Source organism: Oxyura jamaicensis, chromosome 5, assembly GCF_011077185.1.
Source record: "Oxyura jamaicensis isolate SHBP4307 breed ruddy duck chromosome 5, BPBGC_Ojam_1.0, whole genome shotgun sequence".
In the NCBI taxonomy this organism is placed as follows: domain Eukaryota; kingdom Metazoa; phylum Chordata; class Aves; order Anseriformes; family Anatidae; genus Oxyura; species Oxyura jamaicensis.
In genome coordinates this window covers 34,266,387-34,279,754 of record NC_048897.1, presented here as the reverse complement: position 1 = coordinate 34,279,754, position 13,368 = coordinate 34,266,387, and the positions used below count along the sequence as shown (strand labels likewise).

At 37.4% G+C, this 13,368-nt stretch overlaps 1 long non-coding RNA gene across 1 annotated transcript in view; it reads right to left on the bottom strand.

The window, feature by feature from the left end:
• The window catches only part of LOC118168510, an 87,922-nt gene extending 77,138 nt beyond the window's left edge, over window positions 1-10,784 (bottom strand). The window contains exon 1 of the long non-coding RNA XR_004751611.1: window positions 10,386-10,784. This is a non-coding gene — a long non-coding RNA (uncharacterized LOC118168510). The remainder of the gene's footprint in view (window positions 1-10,385) is intronic.
• Window positions 10,785-13,368: the final 2,584 nt, after the last annotated feature.

Below are 13,368 nucleotides of genomic sequence, written 5' to 3'. Positions count from 1 at the left end.
CTCCTCAGCTTTCCTGTAGGCCCCCTTTAGGTACTGGAAGGCCGCCCTAAGGTCTCCCTAGAGCCTTCTCTTCTCCATGCCGAACAACTCCAACTCCCTCAGCCGGTCTTCATCAGAGAGGTGCTCCAGCCCTTGATCATCCTTGTATCCCTCCTCTGGACTCGTTCCAATACTTCTGTGTTCTTCCTGTGCTGGGCCCCAGAGCTGAATGCAGCACTACAGGTGGAGTCTCACAAGAGCAGAACAGAGGGGGAGAATCACCTCCCTCACCCTGCTGGCCATGCTGCTTTTGATGCAGCCCAGGATATGGTGGTCTTTCTGGGCTGCAAACACGTTGCCAGCTCATGTTGAGATTCTTGTCAACCAACAACCCCAGGTCCTCCTCCTCAGCCCTGCTCTCAATCTATTCTCCACCCAGCCTGTATCTGTGCTTGGAATTGCCCCAGCCCAGATGCAGCACCTTGCACCTGTCCTTGTTGAACTTCATGAGGTTTGCTCAGGCCCACCTCTCAAGGTGGTCTTGTCTTAGGAACCCTGGAACAATGGTCCATAAAATGAATGGTCACTTGAAAGTGAATTTTATTTTCTCTTGCCATGCAATTAGTGCTTTTTCAGACAGTACATAAAAATCTATGCTTGGGTATTTTATTAGGGACTCCCATTTGGCCAGTCAGCAGTCTATAGTTAGCTCATTAACAAAATACAAGAAGAGCTAAGATGAAAGAAAGAAAATGAAAATTTTGTGAACTTCTTTGTTTTGTTTTGTTTATTGTTTGCTTGTGTTTAAAGATCTTTAACTATGATTTCTGATAAATATAAGTAAGAGAATTATATCAAAAAAGCACTGACAGTTACAATCAGTAAAATAATGACCTGAATCTAAACTCCATACAATTCTAAGTATCCCCACCTGTGAAAAATGCTACAAACTGAACAGAGTACAGCAAAATCCTGTTCTAGATCTGCACAGTAGCTCTCATTTCTTTTACATTGTTCTCCTTCCAATTTAATTCCCTACTCTGTACCTCACATTTGATAGAGGAATAGGTTTTCTACTACTGTTCTTGGTTAACAGTCAATAACTCCACTTTTACTGTCTGCTCCATTTTTTTTCTCTTATATGCAACAAATCTATGACTACCTGGTTCATACTGCATAACCCAGTAGTCATTTGTGGCTTCACAATGACATCTTTTCTTCAGTTTCTCCTGCTTCAGGAAACCAATTCCCTGTCACTTTAACTCAAATTCTGCTTACTATCTAATAGGAATTTAGAAAACACACAGCTTTTTGATCAAATAAAACCAGTTATGGTGATGGGCTTGCATTTAATTGTACATATTCTCTCCAACTGTGCCTTTAGAAAATATCCTTTGTAGACCAGGGAAGTTTAGAATATCAGATTCATTCAAGAGCAATGAAAAATTCTAGCTTGTTTGTTCAAACCTCTTTTTCTGGTCTCTGACTGGCTGAGAGAGCTTCTCATTATACCATTGAGTAATGAGAGAATCTTCATAACAGTTCCTAAACTACATTCTGAAGGTGGCAAGCTGCAATAAATTTCACTGAATAGCTGAAAATGAGCCCCTAATGATTTGGAAATGCATTTTCCTATAGTAGGTTCTGTCTCTATTTGCTGTCATTGGATAGAATCTGCAGTTGTGGCAGCTGAAATGAAAAACAGGAATGCAGGAAAGGAAAAGGTGCATATGCAGAAGTTTCGTTATTATAAAGCAAAGAGTTAATAGCTTCTTTCTCAGTTGTTTCAGTTAAACCACATTGAGAGTACCAGATTTAGTTTTGTAGTGCTTAGTAACAAAAAAGACCTGAAAGAACAAAGGGAACCTAGGAAAAGATGAAAACTAAACAGATGGAGAGACTGATTTAAAGACAAAGATTTGATGAATGGACTAATATCAGTGTTAGAATTCTTGGAACTATTTAATTATGTACCAGTCACAGGCAAAAATGCTCCAAAGAATACGCTGACAAGTATTCTTTTTCCCCATTTCTGACTTGACAAGCAGATCATGATTCTGTTGAATTAATTTGCTATTCAAACTTATTTCCCAGATAAATTTAGTGGCTCATCCACAAGTACTTAGCTGTAAGGATTTGCTATTTGAAATTCCAGCTGTGCTGTTCAGATTTGATAGGCTACAGCAAACACATGGTGTATATTTGTTCCCGGGAGGATGCATGTAACATCTCCACTGGCAAGCTTGCCTCCTAGAATATTTTTGGAAGACAGGCACAAAAGGGGCAATAACAGTCACAGAACATCACGTTCAGAAATGCAAGGGATGTTTTCAGGGAATGGTTCTATTTCAGGACCCCATTTTCAAGAAAACATCTTTTAGGTCAGGGGGTGTCAGCCAGCCAGCACACTGAGCAGAAGGAACTGAATTCTAACCTGCTAACAGTAGAAAGGTCCATATGGCCAGGATGCAAAGTGTAACAGGTACTGGTCACAGAGCTATCTGCCATATGGCAACTGAAGTTGAAGGAAGACAGCATATGAAAACCAATAATGAGCACTCAATGTATTCGGATAAGGCCTCAATTGCAGAATAGAATTAAAAAGTGAAACTAAGCAAAGGAAAACTAAATGAGATAGCAGGAATAATGTACAAATATGCTATATGTTGGACAATAGAATTAGCATTTTCAGGGGGAAAAAAAGGCTTAAATGCCATCACTTCAGAAACTAAGACTGAATATACATCCAAGGAAATACTCATATTTTTATCACTGTGAGAGGGGTGAGCAAGAGATAATGAAATACCTTTGCATCAGATTTTCATTCAAGTATACAAAGTAATCAATATTTACAGGTTTTGTTTTCAGGCTCCATCTCCACACTGTTACTGAGAGAGTGGAATCTGCATGCAGCGAGCACATATAAATGACTTGCAATTCATTTCCATTTAAAATGTCTGCTTAAATACCGATTTGACCTCTGGCTGTATTTGGTGTTGGGTAATACATGTAAAATTGTCACCCAGAATTGTGTGTGAAGCAGAAGTTGAAAGGAACATATTATACCCTTTTGCCTTTTTTGCCTGCTTTTTTTTTTTTTTTTTCCATTTTAGGATGCCAAAGGAAGAGGGGATATAGGAAAAAAAAAAAAAAGGCAAAGAAGAATTGGGGTATTACAGTAGAACATGAGGGAAAACTGTGCACTTCTCACTACATCATGTTAAAAATGTGGGTTTTGATCACTCTGCTGGAAGCTGGAACTGTATTTGCTGTTGAGGTACCATGCTGATGAGTTGCTTTAAATACTTTGCTTGACAAAATAAATAGACTCTTAAGTAGCTCAGATATAAATTAAATTTTGTTGAAAAAAAATGAAGTTTTGTTACAACCAGATGTGATGTGCTGCTTTTTTGTTATTTTTAATAAAGCTTTGGGAAAAGTCTTGTGTTGACTTCCCCTGTAATACTGGAAACCAAAACATCACAAGAAGGAATGAGAAGTGATTATGCCTAAGTGTAACAAGTGAAATTTTGTGAGACAATTACCTCTTGCAAAATAAATAGCTTTTTTCTTTTGTATTGTATTTTTTAAAAACTGTCTTTACTTTAAATTCCTCCATTTAAAAATTTTATATCAAGGTAAGATGCATTTGTAACTATCTTGCTGTTGCATAGCAAACACATGACGGTGTCTCTGTGCTGTCCAGTGCTAAATACAGTATTGTGTAATATAGCAAAAAGGAGATTCTCACTTGTGTTTGGGTTCAGAATTAATCAAAAGAATTTCTGCTTCTGATTTTGCAGTATAATTGAATTGCACGACCAAAAAAAATTGTGCACATTCAAGAGAAATTGGTATTGCTTCCTCCTTAGACCCACACTTTCCAGAAATTTAAAGAACCATAAATAATAAATAGGGGTTTTGATGAATGTCTGCCCAAATGGAAAGGAGCTCAGCATATTATTGTATGCTCCACTTCTACAATATCTTTAGCAGATTGCCTGACAAACTGTGATCTACTTCTGTTTGTAACATTTTTATAGGACAAGTGCCCCCACCTGTAACACAAGTGGTATAAGTCACTATTGTGTACCCTAGTTTCCTCTGATTGTGAGGTGAAGCTGAATTTAGTAATGTTTGCTGCATACTGTTCAGATCTGATTTCTGTGAAAGTTGGTGCAGCAGAATAACGGACTGTAACATATAGAAGTTGTCACAGTTCTTATGCAAGTTAAATATTTACATCTTCTAGTCAAAAATAAATTTATGTTGACCTATTCTGCTGTGTGTATACACTAGAAAACATATTAAGCGTGTGTATTCAAAATATTCCAAATGAGTGCAGGTGTCTCAGTCTTTACATTATTCCATTTAAAGTTTAGTTGAGCCAAAAAGGTTCATACCCCCTTGAAATCAACACTTTCATTTAGATGTAGAACTCAGTTGCAGTTTTTCCTATATGAGGCAAGTCATTAACCTTTGCCAAATCATTACCTCCAGAGATAATTAACAGTGATCTCACAGAAAACCTACCTAATAAAGTAAGCACTTGAAAAATAATACGAAGAGAAAATGTGGTCTACCTTCTAGCTATGGGACACACGTCCCTGGAGAAAGCAAGTTTTTGTGGACTTGAAAGAAGAGTAGGTGAAGTAAGAGAGGATTATTTTAATCTAATAAACCCCCAAGCACAGGTGATTTTAAAATCAGCTATGATATTAGAGTGGACATTTTATCTCAATATCAAGTATACCTCAGGTTATTTTAATTAAATATAATAGGATTCAGTTCCATTAGACAATAATTCAATTAAACAATAATAAAACTTTTCACCAATGTTAGTTTCAGTAACATACCTGTCCTGAACCTGATGAAATATGAATTTGCCTAGTTACAGAAGAAAGTTAAAGCCTTAATCTAGGAAGCCAATGTTCCCATCATGTCTATTGACTTCAACGCTCACTTCATCTCTTTTCTTCCCTTACTTCTCTCTAAAATACACATAAAAATACTGAACTAGTTTACAGGAGGGTTGTGAAGATAAATACACAAAAGGGTACAGCAGGTATAGCATGCCTTATATTTTCTCTGAGCTCCTGTTAGTTGCATGTTCTTTATCAAGCTGCAGAAAATAAATCACTATAATTTTATCACTCTGTGTAATCCTCCTGTACATTATTTATAAGAATCTAGCAATATGTCATATTGATTCATGCTGTGAGCCTATAAATAATTAAATAAAATATAAAACTCTATATGAATCAGAATCAAGGAAATTAAAATGAGTATTTACTACTGTCACAAAGGCTTAGGCAATTGGTTTCTGACAGTAGATTGGAAGACCTGGTTTCAGAACCGTTTCACGGCAGCCTTTTCCTTCTAATGAATTAACTCAAATGATGGGGGCTATGGTACCAAGAAAGACCAACAGCCTATCTCATTTACTGTGGTTTCTTCTGTTACCACACCTGTCAGTTCCTGAGGGGAAAAATAAGTGGAAATTAGGCATTCATACAAGATAGGTAAATACTTCTTGTTAACTCCTCATTCTGTTATTGGACCACTGGGGAGCAATATGAAACTTCTCCCTTAGTTCATCTACTTGATGAATCATTGTTCTTCCTGTATTTGGAGTCTGTTACTTTTTGAGTGTAGGGCTGACAGCAGCAAAGGGATTACCTGGGCATCTACTGCATCTCTTCTCCATACAGGATGTGTAGCACAATGTTCTGAGCAGTATTAACATGGCTAGGGAGGCAAGTCACCCTCTGTCTATACTCATGCTTCAATGAACCCATGCCAACAGAAAACAGCAACAGCCAGCAGCAAGCTATGCATTTATAGGAAACCAAGATTTTTAACTACAACCATTTAAAATAAAGACAGGTGCTGAGGCTTCTGCCACTTCTGTTTTAAGCAGATCGTCTTAAGCATATAAGACCAAGTCCATCTCTTGCCAAATCAGAAATAGCAAACTTCATTTATAAAACCAGCAAAACACAAAATAAGTTCTGCTAGTGACCCAAGCTTAAGAAACATCTGTTCTCCAACCTTTCTGTCACTGACTCTTCTGTCTAGACTAAGATACCGGGGTATTTCTTTTCCCCATTCTGTGCATGCCTGCCTCAGTGAGACCTTTACTTGATTTGGGCCTTTTTCCTCCTTTCATTACACTAAAAGTGAAACAGGTTACTTTATGCTGCCCCTTGTACTGTCTGCCTTTAGAAGAATTGGGCCTTTCCAAAGGTAAGTTTAAAAAATAAATGGAAATGAGTACTATCAGACATCTCTTGCGAATGGAACAGCAGTGGCTGTGATGGCAGTGTTCTCCTGAATCAGCTAAAACAAACAAACAAAAATTGTGTGACCAATAACTGCAGAACTTTAAGCTCTTTAAACTGGGCTGAGTAGTTTTCTGTAAGCACTTTGGTATTTGTTATAGTTCTAAATCAGAAAAGTGTCAAAGATGGAGCTTGATAGATTTTTGTGCTCAGGATTATTCACATGTGCAAATTCTTTAAGCTGGGGCTTACTGAACTGTTGACTAGCTAATTGTTCTGATAAGCTACATGAGATCTTTATTCCCAGACTGGATAAATGTTTACATACTTCTGGATTAAAGACTTGTATTACCAAATTTAACTTTCATTTTCTTTTAAAGCTTATGCTTATAATACCTTCAGGCCAGTCAGCTGAATCTCTACGACATTCACAGAAAACTATGCAAGAGGTGTCTGAGCATGTGAAAAGTGAGTGCATTTGTAATATGAGCAAATATTGGCAGAAATGTCTTGTGATATTTTACTCATATATATGGCAGAAAAACATGTAGTCAAGGAGAAATTGTTGTCTGAGGCAGAACAAGTGAAAAGAAGATACCAAGTGCAGGAGAGTCACATTGATGGGCAGAAACAGAATGACCTTAAGAAATAATCTTAGCGGTCAGAAGGAAGGTGTACATGTATATTAAATGCTTACAGCTAGACCAGAACAGATGTAGGAAATCTAAAAATCCAGGAGACCAGTTATGAAAATTTTCAGCTGATTGTAATCTGTAGAGATGGCCTTGAAACACCCTGAATAAGCAATTGGCCTGAATAATGTTCCACATCTAGCTTCTCCCAGTTTTAAGTGTCCCTTTCCTATTTATCTGAAAAATTATTTTATATGAGTCTCAGAATTTAATGCAGTGTAACACCAACAGGTAGTACATAAGTAAGAGTTCAATCAGTGTCAATATTAAGACATATAAACTTACTAATGTTAAAAAGCAACTAGTTATATGAATATGGGATTAGGAAGGAAATTCATACATTCAGTAGGACTTAAGAGAGAATAATAGAAAAACAAGGCTGTGAGGAAGCTCAAGGGGCCAGCTATTCCATCCATGATAACAAGAATCATGTCATGGTCACTGTTCAGTCTCCTATAAAAGGAAACTGTGTTTCCCACTCACAAATTTTGGTAAGAGATGTTCGAGTAAACTTCAAGTTCTATGTTCTGATGACATCAGGATCCTCAAAATTCTCTCCAGAAAGAAAAGCCTGATGCAGTCCAACATCTGCTGAGCTAAGAAAGGCACAATTTCAGACATTTATTCACATTCCAATTAATTACTTATTTGGAACAAACCTCCTTCAAGTTCTCCTGTTTAAGCCTCATTAATTTCCTCATTTCTAAGCCACAATACTGAAGATGTCCATCTCTCCTTTTTGTATCTTTTTTCACAGTGTAGAACTACTCCAGCATAATAATTTGGTTGAGCTTCAGCATAAAATAAACAGATGTTTTAGGAAGTCACTATAGTGAATAAAGTCACTTAGTACTGAATAAGTTTATTGGTCTGAAACCAATAGTAGAGATGAGGCTTTAATATCATTTCCTTTTTGCACTATCCCACAAAAATTCATCCTATACTCAGTAACACTTCTTCTAATCTAACTTATACCCAGCCACTTAAGATTCTAAGTGAAGATGAATGTTTTGACTCGCAAATATTTTTCTGATGACAGTGTTTCATGAAAAGTATCTTGAACTCCATTGCATCTATGTATAATGAGCAGTTTTCAAACTTGAAATATGTCTTTCCCAAACTATCAGATCTGCTCTCATCCCAGTGAAAGAACATTCCTGAATTGTTTAAATCAGCACTTTTTGGTGGTACCTTTCTATGTCATCTGCACAGATACATATTTCAGTGTTGTATGGTATTTTTTTCTTTCTAAAAAAATGTCACTGCGTAAAGGAACAATACAGATTTCATGGCAGGGCTAACACACAGTGATGAACAGAACTAATAGACTTGTTGTAAATTTGGTATCCGATCTTGGTGCATAGGACTGTCTGTCTGTTCTAACCAGACCAGCTCTGGGCTGATATTCTCAGGAATAAACAGTCAAAGGAAGGTGACAGTTATTCTCTCTACGCAGAAAAAGATGGCATGTTCATGAAATGACCAATGTGAACATAAAAGAGGGTAAAGAAGAAATAGGACACCTGAGAGGTCTGTATTGGAAGTAAATCACTTCAGTAGAACCATCTGTAAAAATCTCAGCTGTCTTCCAGAGCAGCTTCTAATGGGATCTGTCAGCAGGAACAGCATCTCTGCTCCCACTTCTTGACTGAGAGGGAAGCTCCTTTTTCTTAGTCCCTCAGTCTGCTCAGACTATGAACAAGAGAAAAAGCAGTGCCCAATCATGTTCTCCTTTCTGTTCCTGGCTGCAGTTCTGGATGTCAGTGGCATGTATGACAACATTCACCTGGCAATATAGACAGAGACCTAAGAAAGGTTTAAGGTTTAAGTGACAACTTCTTTCCTGGAGACATTAACTCAAACCACTCGTTTATATAGAATATAGTAGTTCCTACTTGGAAAACTACATCATCAATAGAAAATCTAATTGACTTCAGATACACCAAGGATAGTCAGCAACTTTTGGCAGCTATTGCATTCAGTCATGGGGTTCCAAGTAGTTTGGTTTAAAGCAGACAACTAAGTAAGCTTTGGTGACTCTTTTTAGCTTCCTAGACATCTGACAATTTTGGACATTGTGGAAATTTCTTTTAAACTCCTGTATTTGCAAGTGTAGAAGGTGAAGACTTGTGAAATAATAACAGAAACACACCATACAGGACATACAGAAAGAACCATTGTCTTGAAACCAGTCTGTAAGATACAGGCACATTTTTTCAGAAAGACCAAATGCACTGGGACATTTGGCAGCAATGGAAAAGAATGTGACAAGAAAAGCAGTATGCAGTGGAAAATGGGAAACCAGTAAGTAGACTGCACAAATGGATCAGGTCCATCAACTCCGTCAACTTTCCATATGTTTAATTCAGCTTTTAACTTTTTGTCATTTGGGCCCAGATTCTTAAATCCTGGTATAGATCCAGCTGAGAAAATTTAGTTGAATATTGAATCTGACTTGATGAAATGAAGCAAGCCAAGTTTTTTCCAGTCCCTGATTATTCAAGAGGAGAAACATGGAAGACTTAAAAGGGACTGTACACTTAGCACTTTGCACTATCAGATAACCACAGGACAAAACCATCCCCCCAGCTGTTGCTAGGATGCAAAAAGCTAAAATACAGGTTAATCATCATCATCAGTATTCCAGAGCTAATGGTTAACACAAAAATGGTGCCATACAAAATATACAAACCGATGCCTCCACAGAACAACTAGCTCATCCTAAACATTGCAGGCAGCAGCACACTTGTTGGGAGAAGTATACAACACACATAAACAACCTAACGATAACCCCTACCCACCAACACAGTGGGTAATCTCTAACAGATTACTTCTTTGAGTAAAGTTCTCCTTAGTGTACCTAATCATATTATAAGCCAAAGACCTTACCACATACTGCCCTAGCCAGGGACATGTACAGAAAGTGAATCCTCAAGCTATAAATTGTTCTGGAAGAAGACCTTAAATTGAATCTGTCTTTCAAATTCTTCTTCAAATAAAGCTCTTCTTTTTCAAACTGCACAGAAACAGATTTCTGCACACGCACTCATACCAAATTGAATCAGACCATGCCTAAACAACAATTGCAACACCTTCCAGTGCATTTCGCATACCCACCTCACTCCCATCTCAAAGCTCTTCCACAGTGTAACGTGCTTTATTCAGTGCATTACATGCCATCACAGAAACTCTGTGATGATAACAACTGCTTATATAGCAGAGTAAACTTTTCTCAGCGTAATCAGTAAGTCAGAAATACCCATTTACCATGTGGATAATGCTCTTTCCAAACCATTCATTTCATCTTACCTTTCAGCCCAGATCTACCACAGAAACCTAAAAAAGACCCTCAAAAGACAAGACTGGGAACAAAAAAATCATACTTACTGGTACTTGTAGCCATGGTTTTAAATCATGGTTTTAAACCCTCTACCTGGGTCCATTTCCAAATGCAGCTGATAGGGTCCATAGTGACGTGATAGTTCAACCCTCATATTAGAAATGTCAGAGCATCGTGTTTATCATCTACAGCAAAGTCACCATCAGCTCAAACAACAAAGGCATCATTTGCTCAGACAAAACAATTACAAACTGACTGACTTTGATAGCTTGTACTCGATGGTTTTCAGGAGCAGTGAGGGCTGGCTGCTCTGCCTGGGAAGGCGAGTCATGAGCTGAATGTGACCATGGTTCTGGTGGAAGCAGTGAATTTACCGACCAAGAAGCAGGATGCAAAGAAAGTCTGGGTCAGGATCGAGTCCAGAGACTGGTCAGGGTCAGACAGTGCAGTGCTCACCCAGACAGTCAGGAGCAGGGAGGCGGATCCAAGGCCAACCAGGAAGCAAAAACAGCAGGTCTGGGTCAGAATCACAGAGATACCAGGCACAGACATAGCTGCTCCACAGTTGTGGTGTAGCATGGGTGGGGACAGCAGTAAAGTCTCCACTAAAAGCAGCTCCCAAGGGAAAGGAGGGGAAGGGTCTCACTTACAGTTTTATTGACAACAGATCTTATCAGCAAAGAAGCTGATCTTGGACTCAGCCAGCTGAACTCCTAGAAGGGAGATGCACTCGAGGACCTGACAGCAGTCTTACCAGAATCAGTGTAAGCGCTTTCAAAACTGTAAATGCCAATTAGTAATCAACTCTGAAAGCTGAAGAAATATCAAAGGATAAAGAATTGCAACTAAAATCTCAATAATCACAATAAGAAATCTTGACCAGGCAGCCTCAGACATCCTCAGCAAAACACTAGAATGCTATAATGTAAAAATCTCTCAACAGAAATGAAAAATGGATTTCAGGGAAGGCAAACAGATCTTGTCAGATAAAACTTCCACTTCCTGTAACTTTTACTAGGTTGCTTGTTTAAAGGCAAATTAATTTATTGATTTGGATTTTTCCACAGCACTTATATAGCATTTTAGGAAATTCTAATGTAATGTTTTATTTTATATACATCATTGTCAGAAGTAAACTGAACATTGTAAAGTTAAGTGTACTTAAATAATCTTAAAGAAACAAATCTAAGTAAAAAATCTTACCCCAAGAAAGTTGGGTTTGCCTTCAATACCTTTGAGAAAAAATAAATGCAAAAATATACTTTGTGGAGAAGACATACAGACAGACAGACATGAAGCACCTCCACTAAAGCTCTCTGATTAGGATTTTTTTTTCTCCTTCTTTCTGGAAGATGATACATTTTCATCTTTCATTTCAAAGATTACATCTTTCATTTCTTTCACAGTTTTTAAGATGGACATATGATATAGTCACCTCAGTGTTACTCTTTCTTTTTTAAAAAATGAAGTGCAGTATGGCATATGCTCATCACAAGCATGGAATAGAAACATTTGTTTCAGTGCACTCCTTTGAAATGTTCAGACTCCAGCTCTGTACAACACAGTATCATAATATATCCATTGCACATCATATAACTCATGCAGGCTCAAACTCAGGCTAATAAGACCAATTGCAGTAACTGTTTGTAGTTAGAGATCTAGAGTAGGAGACAGATAGCACTGTTAGGTGAAATAGAGGTGAATAAATAAAAATAAAAAATAAAATAAAAATAATAATAATAATAATAATAATAATAATAATAATAATAAAACATTCTTTCTATCAATAAATAAAGTCATGCAGGGGAACTAAGCTGTGTCTCACCAGCCGTTTACCTAGTTCAATATCTTGATTCTGGAAAAAGCCCACACTTAATACTTCAAGAGAATGGAAAGCTATTGATCAAGTCCATCACTGTATGACAGATTATTCTTTTCTGGTCTGTATAAACAGCATACTTGCAGATGCATGCTGACCTCAGCATGACTAACGGGCAAAGTTCAAAATGTTTCAGGTGTTACTTGTTTCAACTTCATGACCTAGTTCTACTGCATGCTTTCTCTTCCTACATTTTTCAAATACCCATAAACTCATTATATAAGCCATTATAGCAAATTACTACAGCTTTTATTGAGAAAAAAATAAAAAATAATAAAAAAAAATAAAGCAGGAAGTGTTAGCAATCAGAAACTCTTAAAGGCTAGACCCTTTTATCTCCTTTTAGCCACATTGCTCTTGGCATGCAAGTTAGCATACTCCAAACTGCAAGCTTGGTCTTATCAACATATCAAACTAGAGTGCTAATCATTAATAGCTCATTCTGAGATAATATTGACAGCTGCTTTGCTTTATTATCAATGCCATCTGTGCCCAGCTCCCCATCTTCTCCTTTCTAATCCTCCTAAGCTTGCTCTCTAAACGCTTTTCAGGCTGCAACAAGCAGAATAGAAATAACAGCTTGAGCTTCTTGAGAAATATTATCAGCCAACTAAGGGAGCGCAGAAAAGAAGGAATGATTGTGGAGTCCTGCTGAGTTTTCAGCATAAGTCAGCTTTATGAATAACACGCTGCCAGATGACATTTCCTCACAGTGATCACCTCCACTGGTTTGAAAAACCAATGTCATACATGTAATATGATGAACTGGTCTTATTCTATCTTGAGCAGCACAAAAGCCTCAGTAAGACTGATGGGCAGATAACACCACCTGTGGCATTTCTGAGTGTGCTTAATAATATCATTTCTGATTTGATCACAAACCTCACAGTCACCTAAGGCTGAAGTCAACAAATGTTATAAAAAAAAAGCAGCTCTCAGTCTTCTGCTGTGACACTTGAAGATTTTCATTTGTGAGTTTTCAAGGTGTTTGCATTTCAGTACAGCATTGATAATGAGAAAAAAAAATGTCCTTGTTAACTAAACTGCATTCCTGCAAACAAATGAAAAACTTCAGTCTTCCAAAATAAATTTAGCATAACTCATCAAGAACAAGTCAATTTTAAACAGATACTTAACTTGCAAAATTAATATATATTAAAACAATCCTAAAGAAAAAGAACTGAGTGTGTTAATTCA